This window comes from Eulemur rufifrons, chromosome 2 (genome assembly GCF_041146395.1).
Source record: "Eulemur rufifrons isolate Redbay chromosome 2, OSU_ERuf_1, whole genome shotgun sequence".
Lineage (NCBI taxonomy): Eukaryota > Metazoa > Chordata > Mammalia > Primates > Lemuridae > Eulemur > Eulemur rufifrons.
In genome coordinates, this window is record NC_090984.1 from 128,077,473 (window position 1) to 128,104,205 (window position 26,733).

Sequence of the window (26,733 nt, forward strand, 5' to 3'; positions counted from 1 at the left end):
GTATCCTTTCTTAAATATGTCTCTTGTAGGGACTATATTGCTTTATGAGTTTTTAACCCACCATAAAATCTTTGGCCTAATTTCTTTTTAAATTGGCAAGTTCAACTCGTTTACATTATTGTAATTCTTTTTTTTTTTTTTTTTTTGAGACAGGGTCCTGCTCTGTCTCCCAGGCTAGAGTGCCATGGCATCATCATAGCTCACAGCAACCTCCAACTCCTGGGCTCAAGTGGTCCTCCTGCCACAGGCTCTGGAGTAGCTGGCACTATAGATTCCTGCCACCTTGCCCAGCTAATTTTTCTATTTTTTGTAGAGATGGGGTCTCGTTCTAGCTCAAGCTGGTCGTGAACTCCTGGCCTGAAATGATCCTCCTGCCTCGGCCCCTGTTGTAATTACTCTAATTGGGCTTACTTTTGGTCCTTTTCCCCCTTTCCTCCTTTCATTGGATAGGTTGAGTTTTCTTTTCTATTATTGTTCTTATGCTGGTTGTCCTTTAGACCCATTCCTGTTTATTTCTGCATATTGGTTACACTTAAAGTAGCTTTTTCTTCCCCCACATATGACAAATACTCTAGCGCACTCTTATGTTCTCTGGGTGTGTGTCCTGACTCCCCGTCCCCAGTGAATGTATTGCTAGTATTTTAGGTCAGAGTTTTTCGATATCAATGCATTTGACTACTTTTACTTTGTCTCTCCCTTTTTCTTTTTCTTTTCAATATTCCTCCAAGATTGTGCTTAGTGGGCTTTATATGACATTCTGAGGCTTTGTGTTCTTGAGAATATTTTTGCCTAACATATTGGAATGATATTTTGTCTGGATGGAAAATTCTAAATGTAAAGTTCTTTTAATTCAAGACTTTTAAAATAGAGGTAACAATCCTTTACCTGGAATTCCAAAATCAAAAAAAGATCTGAAAACCAAAGGACTTCTTGTAACTCATTTGGCAACAAAACCCAACAAGCTGACATGAGGCTATTTATGGCTCATTTGGCAGAAGAACCCAACCTGAACTGTCATGAGGGTATTTATGGCTTTTATTCATCTCATTTAGTGTGAGTATTTACAGATTTTTGCTTCAAAATATTAATGAGTTCAATTATGGGTTAGTGCCTTAGACACTGCTCTGGATGTTACATAATATATGATATATACCATATTACTGTTGTAAAATCTGAAAAATTCTTGTCTTAGTCTGTTTTGTCTGTCTGTAACAGAATACCACAGACTGGGTAGTTTATAATGAATCAGAAGTTTATTGGCTCACAGTTCTGGAGGATAGGAAGTCCAAGAGCGAGAGGCTGGTATCTCGCTGGGGCAGCAGGGAGAGAGAAAGAGCGGCAGTCAGGGAACTCACCCCTTTGCAATGGACCCTTCCTGATGGACACACTCTCAGTGCAGGGCCAGCATGAATCCGTCCGTGAGGGCTGATCCTTAGTCCCAATACTGTTGCATTGGATATTGAGTTTCCAACACATGCTTTTTGGAGGATACATTCAAGCTATAGCAATTTTAAATTCTGAAAAAACCCTTGCCTCAAGAAGTACGGATTGTGAATTTGGGTTACTCCGTCTTGTATCCAGTGTTACCTACTGCGATATATATTAATCTTATTCTTTTGCTTTGGCGTTGGTCTATTCTTTTCTTTCAGTGTTTTCAAATTTTTTCTTTGGTGAACTTAAATTTTCTAGGAATAGTTTCCTCTGTTATTTGGCTCTTTGAGCCCTTATAATATTGACTTCTTTTATCTTTAATTCTGGGAAAGTTACCCTCATTATTTCTTGAAATGTTTTATTTCTTCCCTCCTTCTGAAACTCTGATTATCTGGATATTGTCTCTTTTTCATGCTCAATATTTCTACTTGATTCTTTTTCGTTGTTTCTTGTTTTGGTTTCATAGTGCTTACATCTCTCATTGACTTCTTAGGGCTGTATTCTTGGATCCTCCATTCCAATAATTCTACTTCAGATGGCATAAATTGTTTAGTGTGTTGTCTTTCTTTTACAGTAGTTTTATGCTCCAGATGTATCTGTTTGTCTATGCCCCATGGGGGGGGGTTTTAGTTACTTACTCTAATGTGCATTGGAATTTGTGTCAGTCCAGGTGAGTTTAAGGAGAGGAAGGGCTTGAATCTAGGTCAGCCAGCTGCCTGGCACCGCTGAAGTGCTGTTGAGTCTCCCCTTGGCTGATGCTGCATCAGGCAACTTCTGATGAGGGTTTGCGTCTTGCACTCTCAGAATGAGCAATATCGGGAAGAGGCAGTGTCCTTAGATCATAACTCCCTCTTGGCTCCGCACCCCTGGCCCTTGCTGTGGGAGCCCGAGTGGGGGCAGGATGGGTGAGCGCCGGGGCACTGTACCTGTTTCCACAGCTTCCCCCACAGGGCTTTCGTGTTGTCTGCATTTTATCTTGCTGCCAAAGACATCTAGGCTGTTGCTGCTAATTTCTGTGGTGAAGAGACAATCAAGGAGGGGCAAGGGCAGAATTCAAAAAAGCTTTTAGCTAATCTGTCTTTTAACTCTGACCTCTGCTGCCCTTTGCTTCTGGTCACCAGTTTCCTCTCAGATAAGTTCAGTACAGCTTCTGGTATCTCCAGCAGTTTGTGTTTCTTTTTGTTGCTGCTGCTATTACTGTTCCTGGAATCTGGATTTACTTCCATGTTTTTTCCTTCCCAGGGTTGATTCTGTTGGGACCAGAAGCCCGTGATAGTTTGCAATCTTGGTAGGAATTGGATGACCTCATTTGGGCCAATAAGGTTAGTTACACAAAGATTTCCTCAAAAACATGAAAATCTTTAGTTAAAAGTGTATACAAACTAAATGAAAATAATCATGTACGGGTTCCTGTTATCTATTGCCATGTAACAAACTATCTTAGAACTTAGTGGTTTTAACGAGCAATTCTTTTATTAATAATTTACCTCTCATTTTTGAAGGTCAGGAATTTGAGCAGGTATTGGTACTTCTTCTTTTATTTATTTATTTATTTATTTATTTTTGAGACAGAGTCTCACTCTGTTGCCCGGGCTAGAGTGCCGTGGCATCAACCTAGCTCACAGCAACCTCAGACTCCTGGGCTCAAGCAATCCTCCTGCCTCACCTCCTGAGTATACGAGACTGCAGGCATGCACCACCGTGCCTGGCTAATTTTTCTATTTTTTTCTAGAGACAGGGTTCCACTCATGCTCAGGCTGGTCTTGAACTTCTGACCCCAAGCAACCCTCTTGCCTTAGCCTTCCAAAGTGCTAGGTTTATAGGCATGAGCCACAGCGCCCAGTCTCATATTCTTTTAGTAAAGTTGTAAAATTTTATTATGTAAGTTTGCATATTTCTTGTTAGATTTGTTCTAGATATTTTATGGATTTTTTTTTCTATTTGAAGTCCTATTTTTATATTTTCCTAACTGATTAATATATAGGAACCTAATAATTTTTATATGCTAATTTTTAATCCAAACACCATACTGAACACTTGAATTAGTTTTTAAAATTTTATTTTTGTTATTATCATTTTCTTTTTTGTGATGGGATTTTGCTATGTTGCCCAGGCTGGTCTTCAAACCCCTGGATGCAGGTGATCCTCCGTCCTCAGCCTCCCTAGTAGCTGGGACTACAGGCATGCACTGCTGGGCCTGGTTTTCAGTTAGTTTGATAGTTGAAATGCTTATTGTCTTCCAAATATCTCCACATAGTGGCATTTTTTAGTTGTTTTCGGATATTTAAACTGTTTATCCTTTTGGAATCTTAACTGAATTAACTAAGACCTCTGGTATAATGTTGAATAGTGCTAGTGTTGGCTGAATATCCCTGCTTATCCTGACTTTTTATAATCGACCGTGTTATCAAAGATTACATTTTCAACAGTGTTTTAAAAGATTGTGGAACGCTTGAGTCCTATTGCCATATTAAGTATGCCTTGTAATTTTTTGTTGAACATGATGATATACTGGGAAAAAGGAGCCATGGTAAATAGGCATTTACTGTGAGGTTTTATGTTTATCTGGTTGGGTTTAGGCTGTTTTACTATTTACTTTTACTATTTACTAGCTTTAGGTGTTGGAGGATAAAGTTTCCTCTTGTGCCCTTATGCTTGTCCTCTCTTGTCTTTGAGTTTGAGACTAATAAGGCGCTTGTTTCTTTTGTCATCCTGTTATGTGGGAGCCCTGTAGGTGTGTGGCAAGGTGTGGGGGGAGGGGAGACATTAGACAGTGCTGTGGTTAGTTCTCAGGTTTTCAGTGAGTCTGTGCCCCTGGCTGTGACCTACACAAAAGTGCTTCTCAGTTTTGTTTTGTTTCTACCCCCAAGTGAGACAAAAAGGCTGGAGCAGACTGGAGTGGGATATTTATTTCCTTTCCCCCAACTTGGTTAGTTTTTGGTAAAACCCGGCTGGTTAGGCTCTGGTGAAAGTTTCTCTCGAGGGCCAGCCTTACTAGGAGAACAGAATGCTCTGGTGTGTTGCACCATGGCTGCCTTCCCCTCCCTTTGCTGAGGCACAGGAGACTTTCTCTGACCTTCACTGTGGGAACCTGGTAGGACGGTTCCCGGAGGTGAAACCCACAGCTGTGTGGGGGCCTGCCTAAGACCAGGCACCCCTGGCGTCCTTAACTCTTAAACTTGTCTATGCTGAGCCTCCAGCTAGTCATAAATTACAGTTTAGATTTTCCTGCCCTGGTACTGGGTCCTGCAGAGTTTCTGCTTGTGGGTTTCTGTTCTGGCTGAGTTGTGGTTCTCTGTGTCTGCCTGCCTGTCTCTCTCGTTTGGGGAGCAGCAGTTTTCTGTGTACCCTCATTTCTCCAGTGGATCTGAGATGTTGGGTTTTCCATTTTTTCAGCCTTTTTCTTGTTCTGTGGATGGGAATGATGACTTCTAAGCTCCTTACAGATCAGAAACCAGAAGTCAGATTGCCATATTTTTTCAAGATTGATTGATTGCTTGCCAATATTCACATTATAATAAAGTGACTTCTATTCAGGCATGTCATAAATGTATACTTATCAATAGCTAAAGTAGAAAGGCACAGATTAGAAATTTAAGTAACAGGAACATGAAGCCTTAGAGTTGCAAGAATGAAACATCAGAAATACATTTTCTGCTGAGGATTTGCAACTTGGTTTTTTTTTTTGCATACAATATTTAACATGTCAGCATTGTGTTGTTTAATAAATACATGTTTATGTGAAATATTCCACAGAAACTCCATGGTCATCTGATTTCTTAACCTTTTGGCCTGCAGGGCCTGTGGTCATCATAGTGGAATAATAGCTTGCTTGTTGGCATCAGGAAACAGATTTACAGAAAGCATTAATAATTTTATGTCTCTTTACATTCTGCAAAAATATCCTTAATGTTCTACTGGACTGTAGCAAGACTGCCTTATCTGAAAGCTGCTTGGTCATCTCTGAAATTATCTTTTCTAAAGTATTTATTGAAATAAAGTGCTGCGTGCCAGTTCTCCCACTTGTTCTTTTATCACCCCTGCTCTTGCACATTCCATGTGTGAAAAAGGAACAATCCGATATTGGGAAGAAAATAGAATGCATTTTTCTCAGTAGTAGCATAAGAATGATTTTTCTCTTCCTACTCCTTCATTTTAACACAGTACAATACAGAGTATAATAAGGTCCCAATGTTTTGAGCCGTGGTAATCTGAAACTTTTTCATCAACTGTAAGTGCTGGAGTTGCTGTTGCTAGATACAGCAAAGGTTATGGATTTTAAATTGGGTGGTTGCTGCCTTGCAATTTAGTTTAAAACAAAAGAGAAAGATCTGTTAGCTGTTTACAGAACTGTAGTGGATTCTTTACCCAGTTACTGTTGTGCATCACAGTGCTGGTGAACTTGTAAGGTGAGCTTAAAAACAGTGAACACTGATTTACAGGGGAAAAAAACGCCACTTTTCTGTTTATATTATCTGCCTTCCCATCTAATGTTTCCCCACATGGCACTGATATTTTGTGATACTGTTTGTCTCTGAAATGTATCATTTTAGACATATGTGCAGTTACCATACATTTGTACAATTAATAACACTCTGGTATTTCTATAATGAGCCAGGTACTGATGAAATAATAATAAAACAGACATCATTTCTCCCCTCGTGGCTCTCACTCTAGTGGAGAAGATATTTACTGTACAAATGCGTATGTCATATAAGGGGATGATAACTGCTCTGTGGAAAAAGAAAGCAGAAAAGGAAGATAGAGAATGACAAAAGCAATCCATGTAACCAAAACATGTGTACCCCTGTAATATTCTGAAATAAAAACAAGGAAGATAGAGAATGTGGGAGAAATGGCGATGTTAATTTAAATAAGGTGTTCAGGGAAGGCATCAGTGAGGTGAAACACAGGCAAAGGGGCCGGGCGTGGTGGCTCACGCCTGTAATCCTAGCACTCTGGGAGGCCGAGGTGGGCGGATCGTTTGAGCTCAGGAGTTCGAGACCAGCCTGAGCAAGAGCGAGACCCCATCTCTACTAAAAATAGAAAGAAATTATATGGACAGCTAAAAATATATATAGAAAAAATTAGCCGGGCATGGTGGTGCATGCCTGTAGTCCCAGCTACTCGGGAGGCTGAGACAGGAGGATTGCTTGAGCCCAGGAGTTTGAGGTTGCTGTGAGCTAGGCTGACGCCACGGCACTCACTCTAGCCTGGGCAACAGAGTGAGACTCTGTCTCAAAAAAAAAAAAAAAAAAAAAAAAAAAAAAAAAAAAAAAAAAAAAAAAGAAACACAGGCAAGGGTTTAAGGGCGTCAGCCACAAAGCTCCGGAGGGCGGAGCATTTTCATCAGGGATTAGGAAGTGCCAAGCTGTGTGTGGGAGAGGAACACTGAAGAAGGCAGAGTGGCTGCGAGCCACAGGGCCAGGGGTGAGAGTGAGGCCAGAGAGGTGACCAAAGGCAGTTCATGTTTGGCCTTCCAGGTCATGGAACGTCTTTGGTTTTTATTCTTTTTATCATTGAATGGTTTTGACTAAAAATGAAGAGGAAGGACATGCAGTTTTTCTAGTGGTTGGCTCACCATGCGTCCGACTGAGAACCAGCACTGACTGGCCACGCTGTCCCCTCTGGCCACGCGAGCCACCTTGCTCCTTCCGCACACTCCCCCGGGACCCCTCAGCTGTCTGGAATGGAATGTAGAGTACGTTCTGCAATAAGGTTGTTTATTCTTGGTGGCAGCTTTTCTTTCTGCCATTTATTGTTCTGCTGTACAGTTTTAACCCATAACAGTGGAGTGTGCAAATGTGTGCTGGTGCCGGTGGAGGACCTGCCCTGGTGAAGCAAAGGAAGAGCACTGTGCTCACTGTGTGGACAGTTCAAGTTTTCTTCAGGGGAAGCGACTGAGGAAACGGAGGGGGACGGATCAGTAGAGAGCTGGGGTTGCTGTAAGACCACTAGACATTCTGGAAACATCAGAGCCATTCGTGCAGCCCGAGGGGATTAACCAACAATTCTATGACAGGTGGCCAGAGACACTCTAACTGGGGCCGTTCCCTGATTTCAGGGATTTGTGTAAAGCAGAGGAGCGGCTGGTCAGGTGCGCTGTGTCTCCGTAGCGCTGTGCTGAAGGCGCCCCGGACGGCGCAGGCTCGCTCAGCACCTCCACTTTCGGGAACCACGTTCCACACCCTAAGTGAGGCGTGAGTGTAATAGAAATGTCTTTTATTCTTTTTCTGAAAACACAAATGTGCGTGTTCTTGATTTGTTTAATTTCACACAAAACCACATTCTATAACCAGTCATCTCAAAACAAATAAATGAGTTCACTTAATAAAAATAGAAAATTATCAGTTGAGAAATGAAAAAGAACCGTACGTTCTAGAAAGGCATCTTAGAGGACCGATTGAAATGTTTTACCTGTACTGTTAAACCTAGAAGTTCCAAAGGCCATTTAATATACTGGAACTGTCTCTGCTGCCTTAGGAGTGGCCACCGTGTTTTGTTGCAGACAGTCCCTTTGGGGTGTAGCAGATGGTATTCCTTGTGAATTACACCTCTGCAGCTCCTTTACTATAACTGTGAAGAAAGTTCAAATTTGGCCATATGTACTTGAAAACAAACTAGAAAGTCTCTTGGCAAAGCAGTGGAGCAGACAGGTTTTGGTGTGCCCACCCTGTTGTTTGTGTCCTTAACCAGCTCGGAGCTGTCTGTTGGTGATCTAATGTCCAGAGCATTCAGTGTGAGTTCAATATGGGGAAGGGGGTAAGAAGTTAGTAGAAAGCCTTTTATTTTTTTGAAATCATAATGTCTTTTTAGGTTTGTAAGTGTCAGGGGAAATTTTGCTTTAATGCTTTTCTTAAATTGATCTTTATTCAGTTCAGATTGGAGTTTTTAAACTACATACCTCAAAAGGAAGCAAGTCTTTTTTTTTGTTTGTTTTGTTTTGAGACAGTCTCACTCTGTTGCCTGGGCTAGAGTGCCGTGGCATCAGCCTAGCTCACAGCAACCTCCAACTCCTGGGCTCAAGCGATCCTCCTGCCTCAGTCTCCTGGGTAGCTGGGACTACAGGCATGCGCCACCATGCCCGGCTAACTTTTTCTATTTTTAGTTTTTTGGCTAATTTCCTTCTATTGTTAGTAGAGATGGGGTCTTGCTCTTGCTCTAGCTGGTCTTGAACTCCTGAGCTCAAGCAGTCCTCTCGCCTCAGCCTCCCAGAGTGCTAGGATTACAGGAGTGAGCCACCGCACCCGGCCAAGGTGAGTCATTTCTTAGCAAACATGAGGTTGTTGCAATTTTTAGTTACTTAAAATGTGACATCAGATAAAGTAATCAATAATATTTAAAAGAAAAGATTTAATTCTTTTTGAAACTTTGTTTTTTTTTTTTTTTGTTGTTGAGACAGAGTCTCACTTTGTTGCCCAGACAAGAGTGAGTGCCGTGGCGTCAGCTTAGCTCACAGCAACCTAAGACTCCTCGGCTTAAGCGATCCTACTGCCTCAGCCTCCCGAGTAGCTGGGACTACAGGCATGCGCCACTATGCCCGGCTAATTTTTTCTATATAGATTTTTTTAGTTGTCCATATAATGTCTTTCTATTTTTAGTAGAGACGGGGTCTCGCTCAGGCTGGTCTCGAACTCCTGACCTTGAGCAATCCACCCGCCTCGGCCTCCCAGAGTGCTAGGATTACAGGCATGAGCCACCGCGCCCGGCCTCTTTTTGAAACTTTTATACAAAAAAAATAAAACTTATGTAATGATGCACACCAATAAACAGGTATAAGCCACCTCCCAACACAGATGTCCTAGTGATGGACAGTTTAGTTTCTAGTTTTTAGTTTTTTTCTGTTACAAACTATGCTGTAAATTCTTGTACCTATATCTTAGTACCCCCTGACTTTTAGTATCCTTGTTTCTCTAACATATATCTAGAAGTAGAATTCTCAGTTGTGAGGTGTGGGCATGACCAATTGTACAAGATAGTGCCACATTATTTTCCAAAGTGATAATTGCTCCCACGTCACTGTGTGTAAGTTCCACTTTCACATCTTCATCAATGCTTGATTTTTTCCGACATTTAAATTTTTGCTAATCTGATGGGTAAAATGGGATTTCATGGACTTGTTCTTTTCTGATTGCTAAGAGGTTAGGCATTTCTTTATGTGCTTAATTGCTTGGTATGGTTTGTTCTGTGAAAGAGATGGCTGTTCATGTCTTTTGCACATTTTTCCGGTTTTTCATAAGCCTCCCTTTATGTTCTGAAAACAAATTCTTCGTTGGTTATATGCGTTAAAACATACTTAACTAACATCTTCTTGGCATATGTTTTTGTGTTTAAGAATGTTTTCTTACACTCGGTAATAAAGATTTCATCCAGATTTACTTGTAAAAGTTGAAAAATCTTGCCTTTTACACAGAAGCCTGGAATTGATTTTTGAAGAAGGGATTTAATTGCATTTATTTTCTATATGGAGAACCCTCTGTTTCACAACTACTGAGTAGTCTTTCCTTTCACCACTGGTATGCAGTATAGAATAGTGTATCCGGCTCCCATACATGATGCGTTCGATTATAGATTGTATTAGCCCACTGGTTCAGCATCGTGCCAACTCCACAGTATCTTCTGCAGTTTGCTTTACAGTGTCCTGATACCTGGGAAGGCAGGTCCCTTTCTTTTTGTTCTTCTTTTGTAATGTTTTGGCCATTCTTAAAATGTATATGGCCACTCTGTATAAATATTTATACAGAATATAAATATTATTTATATTTATATATTATATTTACATGGAATGGCCATGTAAATTTTCAAATTAGTTTGTTAAGTTTTCCAAAAGCCCTGTTGGACTTTGGATTAGACTTGCACTAAATCTATAGATATGAGTATTCCTATTTATGAAGCTAGTGTATGTCTTCATTGTTTAGTTATTTCCATAAAGGCTTTTAAAAAACTTTGTACTAATGAAAACTTTTAAACATATTCAAAAGTAGACAGTAGTATCATGAGCCCCACGTATCCATCTCTCAGCTTCAACAATTTCAATTCTCATCTTTACCTTATTCTATCCACTCTCTTCCTTTCCTCTATAATTTTGAAGGCAAATCTGAGGCATATCAGTTTATCCATAATTATTTCAATATGTATCCCTAAAAAAGACTTAACCACAATACCATTATGATATAAAAAATTGATAATTTAAAAGGGTTTATTTACACATAAATGTACATATGATAATTATGAAACAAATGTATTGTGAAGCAAATATTACTCAAGGTAAGAAATAGGACATTGTCAGCACCCCAGAAGCCTCCTGTGTCCTTTCCAATTACATACGTTCCTGTTCGAACATCTGGTGGAACTGCTACCCTGATTTTTATGGTAATTACTTCCTTCCATGATTTTTACCATCTATATATGTATCCCTAAACAATACAGTTTAGCTTGCCTATTTTGACTTTAAATGGAGTCATAAGTGGAGGTGATCCTTTGTGTTTTCTTCTTTAATTCAATATTATATTTATTTATAAGATTGATCCATATTCATGTAGGCAGCTAAATTTCATGTTCATTTTTCTTTATTGTCTTCTTGTATGGCTGTACCATAATAGATTTATCCATTATAGTTTTTTTATAATCTGGGTTGATATCCGATGCGACCATTAAGAACATTACTCTTTTATGCATTTGTGTGTGTGTAGCCTGGTGAACATGTGCATGAGTTTCCCTAGGGCTGTGCCCCCACAACCAGGTGGCAGAATAGCGACCCCTGCCACCTAGTCCGTGGGAAAAATTGTCTTCCATTAAACTTGGGAACTGGGGGGCTGCATGGCAAGAGATGAGCGACTTCATCATCTGTGTTTACAGCCATTCCTCATGGCTCCCCACACTCCCCCTCTGAAAAATTATCTTCCATGAACCTGGTCTCTGGTGCCAAAAAGTGTTGGGGACCCCTGCTCTAGGGTATATACCTAGGAGTCAAATTATTGGCTCTAAAGTCTAAAGAGCTCACCTTAACCATGCAAGAGCAAATTGTTTCAAAGTTGATGTTATTCTTTGATATTCTCACCAGCAGTCTGAGTGTTCCATTATTTCGTATCTTCAGACTTTAAAATCTTTAGCAATTGGGGAAGAATGTAGTAGTGGTTCTTTAAGTTTAGCCTTGTATTGTCTTACATTTTAATATGAGAGTGAACAGGCTGGTCTGAAGGTAGTCAGTTATCTGGATTGATAGTTCACCGTCAGTTATAGACTGAACGCCTTGTTCTGCTCTTTCCCCTCTTCTCACTACTGCACTTGTCTTAAAAAAAAAAAAAAAGAAAAAAAAAAAGAAAAGAAAAACGAAAAGAGAGAGTGAACAGTAAGCCTGACTTTTTTGACTAATACCTTGTGAACCTCAAGATTATACACATAAATTAGAGATTTCTTAAACTAAAATTCTCCAGTTGAAGTCTTCCACACTTTTGTTCAAATTCCATTTATATTATAACATAAAATCAGTTCTTTCAAGGTATAGAAAAAGGCACATTTAGATAAATTGAAGCAGATTAATTTAAGACATTATATACTATAACATCTTTTGTTTTTATGTTTATTTTCCAGTACGGTTAGGCATGAATCTAATTTGGCACATTCTCCTTATTCTGTTCCTAGTAACTCTTGTAGAAATAACATAGTAGCCACCAGGCATCTTTGTCACTCTCTATACTAATCATTATTACAGCTTAATTTTTTAAAAGATGAAAAATAAAAATGGAAGTTCTCGGTGGCTCACGCCTGTAATCCTAGCACTCTGGGAGGCCGAGGTGGGCAGATTGTTTGAGCTCAGGAGTTGGAGACCAGCCTGAGTAAGAGTGAGACCCCATCTCTACTAAAAATAGAAAGAAATTATATGGACAGCTAAAAAAAAAAATATATATATATATATAGAGAGAGAGAGAGAGAGAGAGAGAGAGAAAATTAGCCAGGCATAGTGGCACATGCCTGTAGTCCCAGCTACTCGGGAGGCTCAGGCAGGAGGATTGCTCGAGCCCAGGAGTTTGAGGTTGCTGTGAGCTAGGCTGATGCCAGGGCACTCTAACCCAGGCAACAGAGTGAGACTCTGTCTAAAAAAAAAAAAGGAAAAAGGAAGTTCTAGTATTTTCCTCTAACTTCGCAGTAGATCATTTTGATCCTCCCTCAGGCGAGCATATCCCACATTGCAAACCATCGATGACAGAAGTCAGAAGTTCAGAGCGCCCAGCCCGAAATCTTTAATTTTATGGCGTAAGTAAATTATAATTTTTAGAGATTCCAACATCCTTCTTTTCACTCAACTAGCTTACTTTATAGCTTACTTTAATTAGGAGGAACATAATGGTGTATTTAAGCCTAATGAAACAGATATCAGCAATATATGTTGAGTAGGGTAAGCATATAGTTTATCACCAAATCACTAGACTTTTGAGGATGAAAGAGAGTAATAGTAATGTTAATCATTCACCACAGCAATAGGTATAAATCTGGACTGTCCAGGGCAAATCCATGATATATAGCCAGCATCGTGTTGCATGAGTATAGTTAAAACTAATATCTTGCACCTTCATGTCATGGGGTAGAATAAAGTAATGTTCCATTTATTTTAGGTAGAGCAAAGTTTTAATTTCTCCTTTGTTGAAACGAGGAAAATAGTTTTTAAATGCCTCTCATAAATTTTCTCATTCTGTCTTGTTCCACCAAGGGAATCTTGGTCAGATGACAATCAGAAAAGATGGTTTAATCTATATAAGAACACCCTGCAAATTATAAAGTGTTATAGTAACATAAGTTACATGCCATTATCAAGCCAGGAGGCAATGGAATAGGAAAGCTGAAGTTTATTTCTGCTTTTCTGACTTTGGTCTTAACTTTAAGGTTTCATTCTTTGAGTGGTCTTAGGTAATCCCCCAAGATGGATTCCCAAGTCCAAAGTGAAATACTTGATTAATATATGTTCCTTTCTACTAACATGAATGATAAAAAGTAAATTGTTTTAACAAATTGTTCTATCGTTCAATTCATTTTTTTATTTTTTATTTTTTTATTTTTTGAGACAGAGTCTCACTTTGTTGCCCAGGCTAGAGTGAGTGCCGTGGCGTCAGCCTAGCTCACAGCAACCTCAAACTCCCGAGCTCAAGGGATCCTCCTGTCTCAGCCTCCCGAGTAGTTGGGACTACAGGCATGCACCACCATGCCCGGCTAATTTTTTCTATATATATATTTTTAGCTGTCCATATAATTTCTTTCTATTTTTAGTAGAGATGGGGTCTCGCTCTTGCTCAGGCTGGTCTCGAACTCCTGAGCTCAAACGATCCGCCCACCTCGGCCTCCCAGAGTCAATTCATTTTTTAAAAAACTCAGTTATCCACAAAGAATTAACAGATTCATAACTAGATTTTCATGTACTTAAATTTCTTACGTATTAATACTTTGCTTAAACAATTTATACATTTAGTACTATATTATAATTCTTAAGGGCTTTATTTTCATTGCAATGGTACCAATGGTATAACCTGCTTATTTAGGAAGAATAAATTATTTTTAAAAGTACAAGATGTAGGTGTAACAATTTTTATAATCATACTTTTGGCTATAAAACAATATCTATTTTAAGTTGGGATTACACATTTTAGTCCCTGTCTCATTAAATTAACTAGTTATGCATGAAAGCCAGTATAGTGTAGTATAGTATTTCTAAATTTCAGCTATTCATGTACCATATTCACAATTTACCATAGCCCTATGTTACCTGTAATGTTATTCTGTATTTCTCTTTAAATGATTCTCCTTTTCACAAAAATTTAAGTGTGAAGAATAGTTCACTCTTACATATAAGAAAGAAATATTACTTCCCATAAATAAAATATATGCATAAGCATACAGTAAATTAAATACATAACTGTTAAAGGTTAATGTTATTAATATTTATATATACCTCCCAAAGTTATCTCAAGTACTTCTAGTGTGTATCTGCCACACTTTCCAAAATACTAGTGTTCGCACATAGTAACTATACGCAGACTGGATTCAAATCCTAATTCTTGTTAACTGTGACTTGGCGAAATGAGTTTCTTAGATTCAGTTTTCTCATCTGTGAAGTCAAGTTGATGGTTTTACTCTCATAGCCTTCGTTATTGTACGGGCTAAATAATGCCAGTGAAGAGTGCCTGTCACATAGTAAGAGCGCAATAATTGCTAGTCCTTATTATTGTTTTTATTATCTTAATCCTCAGATATCTTTGTTTTCTGACAGTAGTCATCCTAAACAAAATATGTCACCCAAGAAAGACGGTTTAAAAAATGGTGATATAAATGTAGACTTTGATCAACTGAAAGTTGATGATAAAAGTTAGTATAAAAATATATTATCTTTCATAGTTGCCAGAAAACAGTCAAGGTTTAAAATATCTCCAGTGTTTATTCATTAAGTCAAAATAAATATTTTTAATTGACTACAATGGCATCATTCTGAATGTTAAGTATGTTCTTATTTTTGCTTGATTTGTCTTTAAAGTCACCTAATATATCCGATAATGCTGAATAATAATATGGACTTTTATTCTGCTTCATGTTTCCAATTTGAAAACTTTCTTTCTTGTGTCTAATTGTATCTCTGTAAATTGTGTACATTTTTTTAGTTTTCTCCTCTATGAAAAGAGATTATGGTCATTCCGAAAGATCACTAATTTTTTTTTTTTTTTTTTGAGACAGAGTCTCACTCTGTTGCCCGGGCTAGAGTGAGTGCCGTGGCATCAGCCTAGCTCACAGCAACCTCAAACTCCTGGGCTTAAGCGATCCTCCTGCCTCAGCCTCCGGAGTAGCTGGGACTACGGGCATGCGCCACCATGCCCGGCTAATTTTTTGTATATATATATTTTAGTTGTCCATATAATTTCTTTCTATTTTTAGTAGAGACGGGGTCTCACTCTTGCTCAGGCTGGTCTCGAACTCCTGACCTTGAGTGATCCACCCGCCTCGGCCTCCCAGAGTGCTAGGATTACAGGCGTGAGCCACCGCGCCCGGCCAAGATCACTAATTTTAATGATATAAAGAGCTGCAGCACTACTTAGTCCTTTTAAAGAAGTTTTCTCTTATTCTGTATATAAAGATAATGTCTTTTTTCCAATAAATAACAATTGAAAAATCAGAATAGTAACAGTTTTAATAAACTGGGAATCAATATTAATTAAAGGGAAACTAGGAAGTTGATTACTCAAACTGAAAAGAATTTCTTATTTCGGGACTGCTGAAATCCCTTCTCACAGAAGCTTTATGCTTGGTTCTCTTATTTTGCTTAATATTCATCTTTAGATTTGTATATAAAACAAGTAATTATCATAGTGATTCATCATGCTTTTTAGATAACTTTTCAGAGGGTTAAACATTGTAGGTAATTCATAGCTCATTGTTTTCAATTTATTAGACTGTAGAAATTACCAAGAAATAAGTGAAGACTGGTTTGATGCTAAAGAAAACCTGACAGGATTTGACTTCTCAGGAAGGAAAGAAAATCAAATAGAACAAGATAGATGGAATCTGAAGTTTACACTAGGTTGGTTTAACAATTTACTGAGGAATCCTAACCTATTTGTAAAATAATATTTACCTGCTTCTGGGTTGTGTTGGGTGCCTGAGCTGTTTTAATATTTTATTCCTGTTTGCGGCTTTTCTTTATACAAAATGAGAAATTGGCCAGTTGGAGGTCAACTTTTTAAAGAACAGAAAATTGCTAAAAGCTTAAACCCAAGATTTAGTCAGCAAGTAGATAAGCTGCATTCTTTTCCACTGAGCCCTCACTGGACACTTTCCAGGTGCGGTTACCTGGGGAACAAAACCAACTTCTCAGCTTTCCTGAGATAACCAGTACTAATCTATCAAATCGGTATTAGTGATGGAAACTATTTACTTTCCCTCACTTTAATAATTTCATCTATTTCAGGAGTATTTTCATTTTTAGATAGTCCTTAAATGCTTATAATAGTTAGAATAATCACAGGCACTAGAGAAAATTCTATCATTTCTTGTGATAGTTATGCTACCTCTCTTTATTTTTATCTGTATGTTTCTGTGGGTTTTTTAATTTTCCATATTAGCGATGGTTTTATTTTTTTCTGCTTGTATAAATAATGGCTTATTAAGATTTTTAAATAAAATATGAAAATATAAGAAAATTAAAATTACCTGAAGTTTCTCCAACCTGCAGTAACCACTATGAATATTTTAGTGAGCATTTCAATGCATTTCTTTATGCATATATTAATACATATACACAACTTAAAATATTATATCATCTGATTTAATTGTAACTTTTTTTCTTTCCTTGCATTATTTTCCACCATATCACTTGTCACAATACTGTTGTGTTTTGCTTACTTGATGCTTGATTGATTACTGGGTTCACTGTCTTCCCACCCTTACATACTAGCTCAGCAAGATCAGGGATTTTTGTTCACTGCCAAGTACAGCGTGCAGCCCATGGGGTATCCAGTAGATATTTTGTATCGAATTAGTGAAGGGTTAGGTGACGGGTGTAATATATACCTTCTGACTCCTTTGCTGTACTATATCTCTTTACTTCTTTTTCACTGCAATATAAAAATGTAAAGTTAGGTAGTTTCACTGTTTTCTCTGTAGAATACATTTATAATCCAAAGAGATTAACAAATTAAATGAAGTAAGTTAATGAAGAAGTTTAGGTATTGATTACCTAAAGATGAAAGACTCTGCCTGAATTCTAGCACCAATACTTAACAGATTTGTGACCTAAACTCCTATGACCTCAGTATCATCATCTGTAAAATGTAAATAATATTAATAATAGCTCCCTCATGGGGTGGTTGGGAGAATCATGTGAGGTGATGTGTATATAAAGTGCTTAGCATGTTGCCTGGAGCAGAGCATTCAGTAAGTGCTAGGCTACTCTTGTTACTATTATTACTTAATGAACACAATAAAATTTACAAATCTCCCATTATTATTTAAAAATTATTAAAACATAAGTAAAAGTACTCATGGATTCATTCAACAATATTTGTGTACTCCCTCTGTGCCAGGTATAGGATTTGCTAGTAATTCAAGTCTCAATTCAGTGAATCTTTGATTTCAGACCAGGTTCCCTTCACAATATTGACTATGAGATGACAGCCTAAGAATTTTGAATTTTTTTGTCAAGCAAGAAAAAAAATTATCTATAATCCTAGTATTTGTGGTTTCCAAAATCATGCTGTCTAACTCAAGTAATTTGTCTGTGTTTTTCTTATGTGCTCTTAACATTATCACAAGCTATATAATACCTGCTGTTGACATTTGTCTGATTGAAAGGTTTTCTTGGTACGTTATTTCCCGAACAAAGGAATGTATGTAAAGAAGTCTCTGAAACCAGTAGTTCTAGCCAGCACTAACACTAAGGAGTTAAGATCCTGTGTACATCCAGTGTTCTCATAGCACTTCTCTCAACCAGGGGCAAATGACAGACTTTTTTAGTCGTGATGTACAGTCAGCCCATGGGTTCTGTATTCAAGGATTCAACCAACTTTCTTGTCATTATTTCCTAAACAATGCAGCATAATAACTATTTACATAGAATTTACATTGTATTAGGTATTGTGAGTAATCTAGAGATAATTTAAGGTATATAGGAGGATGTGTGTGGATTATATGCAAAACTATGCCATTTTATATGAGGGATTTGAGCATCCTCAGATCTTGGTATCCACAGGGAGTCCTAGAACCAGTCCCCCAGGGATACCAAAGGACAGCTGTAACTGATTACTCCGTTTAGATGTAATTTATTCATTTGAGCTATGAGAGACTTAATATCAACTAATCCATACCCATTTATTTTTCAAGATGATATGATGAAGGCCCAGAAATCTTAACACTGTACTCCAGGCTTTTGGTCTTCAGTCTGGTCATGCTGATATTTGTTGATAACTTTTTGATAAGCTTTGTGATAGTAAAAAGAAACCATAAAATATTTAGCAAGTTTTCATTTTCTCTTAAACATCTCAATACAATGATGATCATTTCTGTGGTATATTCTGTTTTTCTAGAAGCAGAAATGTATGTTGAACCCTTACGAAGAGATAAAGGTTATTTGGTACCTGTTGGTACCAAGGTACAAAGGTCTCTGCCCTTCAGTACCTGAGGTATGCCAAGATTTCTTTTTGAACTTCATATTATTTCTCTTTTTTTAGGCTGATTGAAGGTCTCATTTCCAGAAATACCTAGTTTCTGAAATTTCAATTTATGATTCTTCTACTAACTACAGGTGTGTTTCCCAAATTCAGTCCAATGTGCATTACTGTGTGCCTGCTGCTCACTAGAGGTTCTGTACCAGACATCAGCCGCAGTGGGGATAAAGTCAAAGGCCATTCCCACAGGAGGGTCCCAGGCTAGTATAGGGGGCCATGCAGACAAATAGTTGCAGTCATTATAGACAAATAGCTGCAGTCATTGGTTCGTGCTGTTCTTAATCAGATCTTTCTTGGATTATACTTTGTAGCTTGTTACTAGTGGTATGTAGCAGACTGACTGACTTTCATGTACTTTATCTTGTTACGTGCTGTTTCACAGGGAATGTAGAGAGCCTTAGTTAAGGAGAACGGGCTCCAGAAAGAGATAACTTTGGCTCAATTCCCAGGTCTGTCAGCAACTTGATGAATAAATTTGGGCAATTTACTTGACCTTTTTGTACCTCAGCCTCCTCTTTGTCTATAAAGTGAGGTCGATAGTACTGTCATAGCGATGTTGTGAAACTACTATGAGTTAAGTTTGTAAAGCACTAGGAGTAAAGCCTGGCACATAGTAGATGCTCAGAAAATTGTATTCTATTATTTCTGAGTTTAATTACTTTTCAGATGACACTTTTATACTTTAGGTAGAGAGCTACATCATCTACATATAATCTCTTCCAATCTGTATGTTGCTACTTTCTATTTTGTGACATTGTCAGATCATTCAAATCACAGTGGTGATGGAAATACCTTTACTGTCTGCTGATAAAAAATGATGGCTGTTCATTTCAGATATGAAAATCTTTATCAATTAAGAGAGAATCCTGTTTGTAGTTGGGGTTGAAATTTGTTAAAAAATAGGTGTTTAATTTTATTTAATGGAGTCACCTAAGAGTATATGCTTTCTAAATTTTACTCATTAATGTGGTATTAATACAGTTCATTAAAGTAGTATTATAATCCTAGTAGTATTACCTGATGTGAAAGATTCTTTTAGCATCTTGTTGAATCCTTAAAACAAACTGTGGGGTTTTCTTTTCTTAAGTACTATACATACTGTGTGGAAATTTAGAAAATACAATTAAATGCAAAAATACAAGGAAGTTATAAAAAATTATCCATAGTCCCATCATTTGAAAACAACCACTTTTCAGATTTGGTATGTATCCTTCCACTGACACTCTCTAGGTCTGGTGCTTTTATAGGAATAGCTCTTGCCTGACTTTCTCAATTATATGGTTAAAGTTCTGATTCGATGTTTCAACTTTTTTTGGTTTTTTGGTCTAAATATTTCCCCACAACAAGGCCATAAAGATATTCTCTTAAATATTCTGGTAAATGTTTTAAATTTTTACTTTCACATTGCAAGCCTTTGAGTCATCTGGAGGTTATGTTTGAACATAGGAATTAATTTTAATTTTTTCAGTATAAATAGTCCCCAGATTGCTAATCTCTGCAACTTTATCATATATCAGCTTTGCAAATGTTTTACATTAAATTTTAATATAAAATTAATAGGAGATAATTCATGAGAAATGCTTAGTATCTTTTATTTCTCATCTTTAATTTGGTTTTTATTTAGTTATCCTAAATAAACATTCTTCCTGATTTCAAGCTAAGTATATCAACCTTTTGTTTTTGTTTGTTTTTTTTTTTTTTTGACAGAGTCTCACTCTGTTGCCCGGGCTAGAGTGCCATGGCATCAGCCTAGCTCACAGCAACCTCAGACTCCTGGGCTCAAGCGATCCTCCTGCCTCAGCCTCCCGAGTAGCTGGGACTACAGGCATGTGCCACCATGCCTGGCTAATTTTTTCTATATATATATTTTTAGCAGAGATGGGGTCTCGTTCAGGCTGGTCTCGAACTCCTGACCTTGAACGATCCACCCGCCTTGGCCTCCCAGGGTGCTAGGATTACAGACGTAAGCTACCTCGCCCGGCTTAGTATATCAACCTTTATGAGAGCATTTATTATTGTGAAAACTATATTTGAGCCAGTGATTACAAAATTAAGTTTGAAGTAATTTAAAGTCAATGAAAAAACCTTTTGGTTTTCTGCTTTTCTATTTTAGATATGCATTTCTTGCTTTCCAAAAAAAAAAAAAAAAACACAAAAAACAGTGATACAAAGATGGCTGTGAAGGAAATGAATGCTGCCAAAAAGGTAGGGGCCTGCTGCTTTCCAGTCTTTTTTTTCTTCTTTATTCTTGAATAGTGCTACTCTATAAGTAACTAATTACTATACTTTCATCACTTTTTATAGCTAATGTTATCTCATAATTATTAAAACCATAAAAGGTAGTCAATTTATTTTTTTATGCCCTCATCTGTACTTCACTGAGGTTTTAAACACGATGTGGAAAATGATGGAGGTTTGCTCTGCCTCCAGCTCATCCTGTGACTCTGGGAGAGCTACCTCACTCTCTGAGCTTTTTGTCTTAAAATGAGGATAATAGTTCTTACCTCAAATATTTAGAAGTTTAAATGAGCTTAATATGGAAAAATTCTCAGTACAATGTACTGAGGACGTACTCAGTAAGTACAGCTATTATCGTTGCTGTTACATACCAGTAATTTGGTTTTTTCTTGGAGAGCTCATTTTTTCTGTGGTTTCAACTATCACTTTAAATATTACATTCCAATCTTTTCACTTATTTATTGAACAAAGAGTTATTTATTACATACCAACTGTGTACATTATTCTAGGAACTGGGAAAGCAACAGTGAACAAAATAGACAAAAATCTGTGCTTTTATGTGAAGCTTAAATCTAGTGGGAGAGATAATGGCAATAAGTAAAATGTAATATTCTGGTGTGACAGAGCTAATATTTTATGTATTTTGCCCTGATTTTTCATCTAGGATTTAAAGTCTGAGCCCTTCCTTTGTTGAATTTTTACAGGATTTACAGTGGTTTTGCACCATTTATAGTCTATTTGCATGGTTAATAGTAACTAATTGATCATTTTAATTTTATCTTTCACAAGTGAAGGAGGCTGCACTTTATATTACTAGTTTCCCCCCCCATAACCTGTGATACAATTCTGGGCATGTAGTTTGTGTTCATTACATACGATATTTAGTAAATAAAATATAGAATATTTATATTTACTCTTCAGACCAGCCTTTTATCAGGTGGGTTGATTAAAAGAATTAAGCTTTAATACCCTAACCCTAAAACATTCATTTTATTTAATGGGTTAACCCCTCTCCTTGGCATCTAGAATAAGTCTGATTATGTCCTGTCTTTGGGAGGGTTGAGAAAATAGTTACACCATTTGCTGTGTTCTGTGGTTCAGAGGAAGAATCCCAGTTGAGAAAGGCTGATTTAGACATAGTCTCATAGACTTTATCATTACTATAAAAAATTATGTGGGCATGTTTTCTTAATACATAGCCCTGAACACTGCTGAAGTAAATTTACTTGGTATAAATAATCTTAAAGTAAAATTTTCAGAGCAGTTTTTTTATTTATAGTTTTAAAATTTATTTTAATTGAATAAGCTGGATTATCACTATGTATTGGTGTTAAGAAAACTTTTAAAATGCTTATTTAGGGTGTCAAGAATTGTAAACAAATTGAATCTGCTAAATTATTACCTGATGCACCTGTTAGATTCATACCTCCAAATACTCTGAACTTGCGTTCACCAAGATCATGAAGTGACTGGCTGAACTACATCCAGAAGTCAGCAGGTAAGAACTAAAATTATATTTTAATTGGTTTTAAGCTTTTTATGTAAAAGCATAGTTCCATTCAATAACTTAGCTATAGTCAGATTGTGTTACTTTGGGAAAGACAAATGCTCGCGTATGTCTTCACTTTGCCTAGAGACCATATTATAGAAGCTCTTCAGGAAGTAAGAATAAATCCTAAAGGGTTTTTGAAAGGCTTATCTGTTAATACTATTGTGGAAATGACTTCATCCATTCTGAAAAACTCTTGTGTTTATTCCTAACTGGAAGCAGAGATCATACAACATATTCTTTTTTATTTAAATATTACTTTAAAATTTTAAGCTATTGGTTTCATTTTTCACATAAAATGAATATTAAATTAAAAATAATAAAATATAAAATTTAAAAACAAACATATTACTATTAATATAAAACCATTTACCCCAAAATTGCTTGGTTTAACATTCGTCATCTCACAGTTTGCAGATTAAGATTCAAGGCTGGCTTAGCTGGGTAGTTTGCGTTCAGAGTCTTTCATGTTGCAGTAAAGAAGTTGGCCTGGACCGTAGTCATCCAGAGGCCACACTGAGCCTGGAGGGTCTCCTAAGATGGCTCATTCACATGGCTGTTGGCAAGAGGCCTCAATGCCTTACTGCATGGGCCTCTCCACAGGACTCTTCAAATCCCGTTACATTGTGGCAGCTGGCTTCCCCTGAGCAAGAGAGCAAGGTGGAAGCTGCTCTGACCCACCCTCAGCAGTCACAATCCATCATTTTGCCACATTCTATTAGATGAAGGTCACCACATGCAACTCATACTCAAGGGGAGGGAAATTTAACCCCACCTCTTAAAGAAAGGCATATCAAAGAATTTGTTTGTATATTTTAAAATGACTACCAGTGAACATATACAATACCTTTTTACAACATAGGTGAGACTTCTGTTTCCAGTTATAGGTGTGTAGATGACTCAAGCCAACCGTCCACTGAGAACAACTAGAAAACCTGAATAAATATTAAAAAAAAAAAAAAAAGAACTGCTTGAAGGCACTGATGAGCTATCTAGATAATGATGAATTACTGGATCAGGGTACAAAGAGGAGTCTCAAAGTATGCCCAGTGTTTGGGGGTACTTTCCCCCCCAGTATTATTTGCAGAGGGGAAGCTAGGAGGGCATGGGCCATTTTCATAGCATTGCAGCGGGGGGATGGGTGTTGAGCCTAAGAATACTGAGTTATAGAAATGCCCCCTGTATTTCTGGAGACAAGACTTGATTTCAGAAGTCAAATAAGGCTTTGCCTTAAAGAAAAAATAAATGTGTTAGTTCAAAAATTAAAAAAGAGAAAAAGGGAAAAAGAGGGGGGGTAAACTTTCACTTTAAGCAAGAGCTCTCTGCATGGCTCATGCTAGCTGCTTTAAGCTTGGGAACCGCTGCTTTCTAATGTAAACGATTCCCAGAAGCATGATCCACCCTTAAGAGAGGCTGATAAAAAAAAAAAAAAAAAAAAAAACAAACAAACTAAGATCTTAAAAAAGATGATCAAGTTATTGCTCAAATTCAACAGTGCTATATTAGAGCATAAGAGAAAATAGCTTCTCCTAAACAGTCTGTGTTTTCTTGTGTAAAATGTTAAAGAAAATGTTAATAAAACTTATGCAGATTTCATAAGTTTTATTATGAAACTTATGAACTACAAGATGTTGTGCAAAAAACGGTTAGTCTGCCTGACTTGAAAAATTTAATGTTACATATATTGGCTTTTAATAATGCTAATTCAAAGTGTTAGCGGCTTTTACATCCGCCGCTCAATATTGGCAAACTTTTATTAATGACCAAAGACCTCAATTAGAAATTAAGTTAAATGGCAAATCTTTTGTTAGACTTACAGATACTGGAGCTGATGTTACAATTATTTCTAAAAGTTTTTGGCCAAAAGCTTGGCCTTTACAACAAGTTCCTACTGTTCTTACCGGAATAGGAACGATGACTGACATATTTCAAAGTCAACAAATTTTAAATTGTTCAGGCCCTGATGGACAGACAGCCACTTTAAAATCTTACGTGGCTAACATCACTATTAATTTGTGGGGAGGAGATTTGTTACAGCAGTGGGGAGCATACGTCAGTATACCTAATATATCTGCTAAACAGGTTATGCTAAATATGAATTATAACCCTTGTTTTGGTTTGGGTAAAAGGAGCCAAGGGGCTAAGACTTTCGAGGCACCAAAGGCACATACTTCTCGGCATGGTTTATGCTATCCAAATTTTGGATAGCGGCCACTGCTGCTGAAAAGCACCATTCTGCTCTGGCTTTAAATTGGATATCACAAAAGCCTATATGGACAGAGCAGTGGCCACTAAAACAAAAAAACAAAACAAAAAAAAATTGGGTGCTCTTCAAATATTAGTAAAAGAACAATTACAAGCAGGACATATAGAGGAGTCCACCAGTCCGTGAAATTCTCCTATATTTGTTATTAAAAAAGAAATCTGGCAAATGACAAATGTTAACTGATTTAAGAAAAGTCAATGCAGGCCGGGCGTGGTGGCTCACGCCTGTAATCCTAGCACTCTGGGAGGCCGAGGTGGGCGGATCGTTTGAGCTCAGGAGTTCGAGACCAGCCTGAGCAAGAGCGAGACCCCATCTCTACTAAAAATAGAAAGAAATTATATGGACAGCTAAAAATATATATAGAAAAAAAAAAAATTAGCCGGGCATGGTGGCGCATGCCTGTAGTCCCAGCTACTGGGGAGGCTGAGGCAGGAGGATCGCTTGAGCTCAGGAGTTTGAGGTTGCTGTGAGCTAGGCTGACGCCACGGCACTCACTCTAGCCTGGGCAACAGAGTGAGACTCTGTCTCAAAAAAAAAAAAAAAAGTCAATGCAGTTATACAATCAATAATCAAGCCAAACATATTGTTTCTCATTGTCCCACTTGTCAATTAATTAATCAGCCTAAATTTTCTGCAGGAGTTAATTCTCGAGGTCTCTCACCAAATAAATTATGACAAATGGATGTTACACATATTCCTGAATTTGGCAAGTTAGGTGTTGTACATGTTACTGTAGATACTAATTCCAGTCTTATTATGGCTACTCCATCCTCTGGAGAAACTGTTAGACATATGTTCTCACACTTACACTCCTGGTTTATATACGTGGGAGTCCCAGCCACCATTAAAACTGACAATGGCCCTGCTTACACTAGTCATTCCTTTACAGTGTTTTGTATTAAATGGGACATCAAACACATTACTGGCATTCCTTATAATCCTCAAGGACAAGGCATTATAGAACGTACACATCAAACTTTAAAACAACATGTTATTAAAACAAAAAGGGGAGGTACACAGTCTCCCAAAGATAGAATAAATCAAGCCTCATTTACCTAAAATTTTTTGAATATTCATAAGGAAGATAAATTAACAGCAATAGAAAAGCATTGGAATAGGAGTCCACAATCAGACTCTTTCCCTCACCAGCCTATCTGGTGGAAAGATGATGTAGAAAATAAATGGAATAAAGGATGTGCAAAGGTGTGGCAGAGAGTTTTTGCTTGTGTTTTGACAGATGACAGACCAACAGTCTGGATTCCAAACAGAAGAATCAAACCCAGAGTGGAAACTCGAGGGGAAAAAGCGGAAGACACATCAGGCACAGACCATGACGTGGGGACAGCTGAAGAGAACATACAAAGAAGCAGATGGGATATTGAACCAGACATCTGTACCTAAAACATCTGTAAATCTTTTTCTTGCCGTGATCTGCATGGTGAGCATGGTGGTAAGAGTGCCTGGCAACCAGGCACATCACTATTGAGCATTCTAAAATTGCACCCACAGATATACCCCTTTGTAGGAAAGTAATAATTTCTGACCCTAAAACTTGGGTACAATGGGACAATTGTAGAGCTCACACGGGGCGCATTCTTGCTGGGTCCACATCTTATGGTGTTGTCCTAGACTGGAGTCCCTATGGACATCCTGTCTTCTCTCACAATTTTAAAAAGCTTCATTGGAATAAAACTGCCATCTCAATGTCTGTAAAAGACACTGACCTTAAAAGTCATATTACACGGCTCAATGATGGTATGAGCTCTCCAGCTCCTCACATTTTAGATGGCCCTATTCATGATCAATTGTGGAAAATATCAGCTGCTTTGCACCCTTTGCAGGCCTGGACTAGCACACACACTTTGGATACAAACAATAGCCGAGAATGGACTTTGAATTTAAATTCTACTCATTATATTCAAGTTTGTGTTAGACTGCCTTACTTATTTATGATTGGACATGCTGTTTATAACGAACCTTCTTTCCTAGTGACCTGTGACAACTGTTCTCATTATACCTGTATTAACAATTCTATAAAGTTCTTCCTT

General features: G+C 37.6%; 1 pseudogene; it reads left to right on the forward strand.

Annotated features, from left to right (window-relative positions):
* Positions 1-26,733, forward strand: part of LOC138380929 (RNA-binding protein 44-like) — a 197,917-nt pseudogene that overhangs the window by 169,878 nt on the left and 1,306 nt on the right.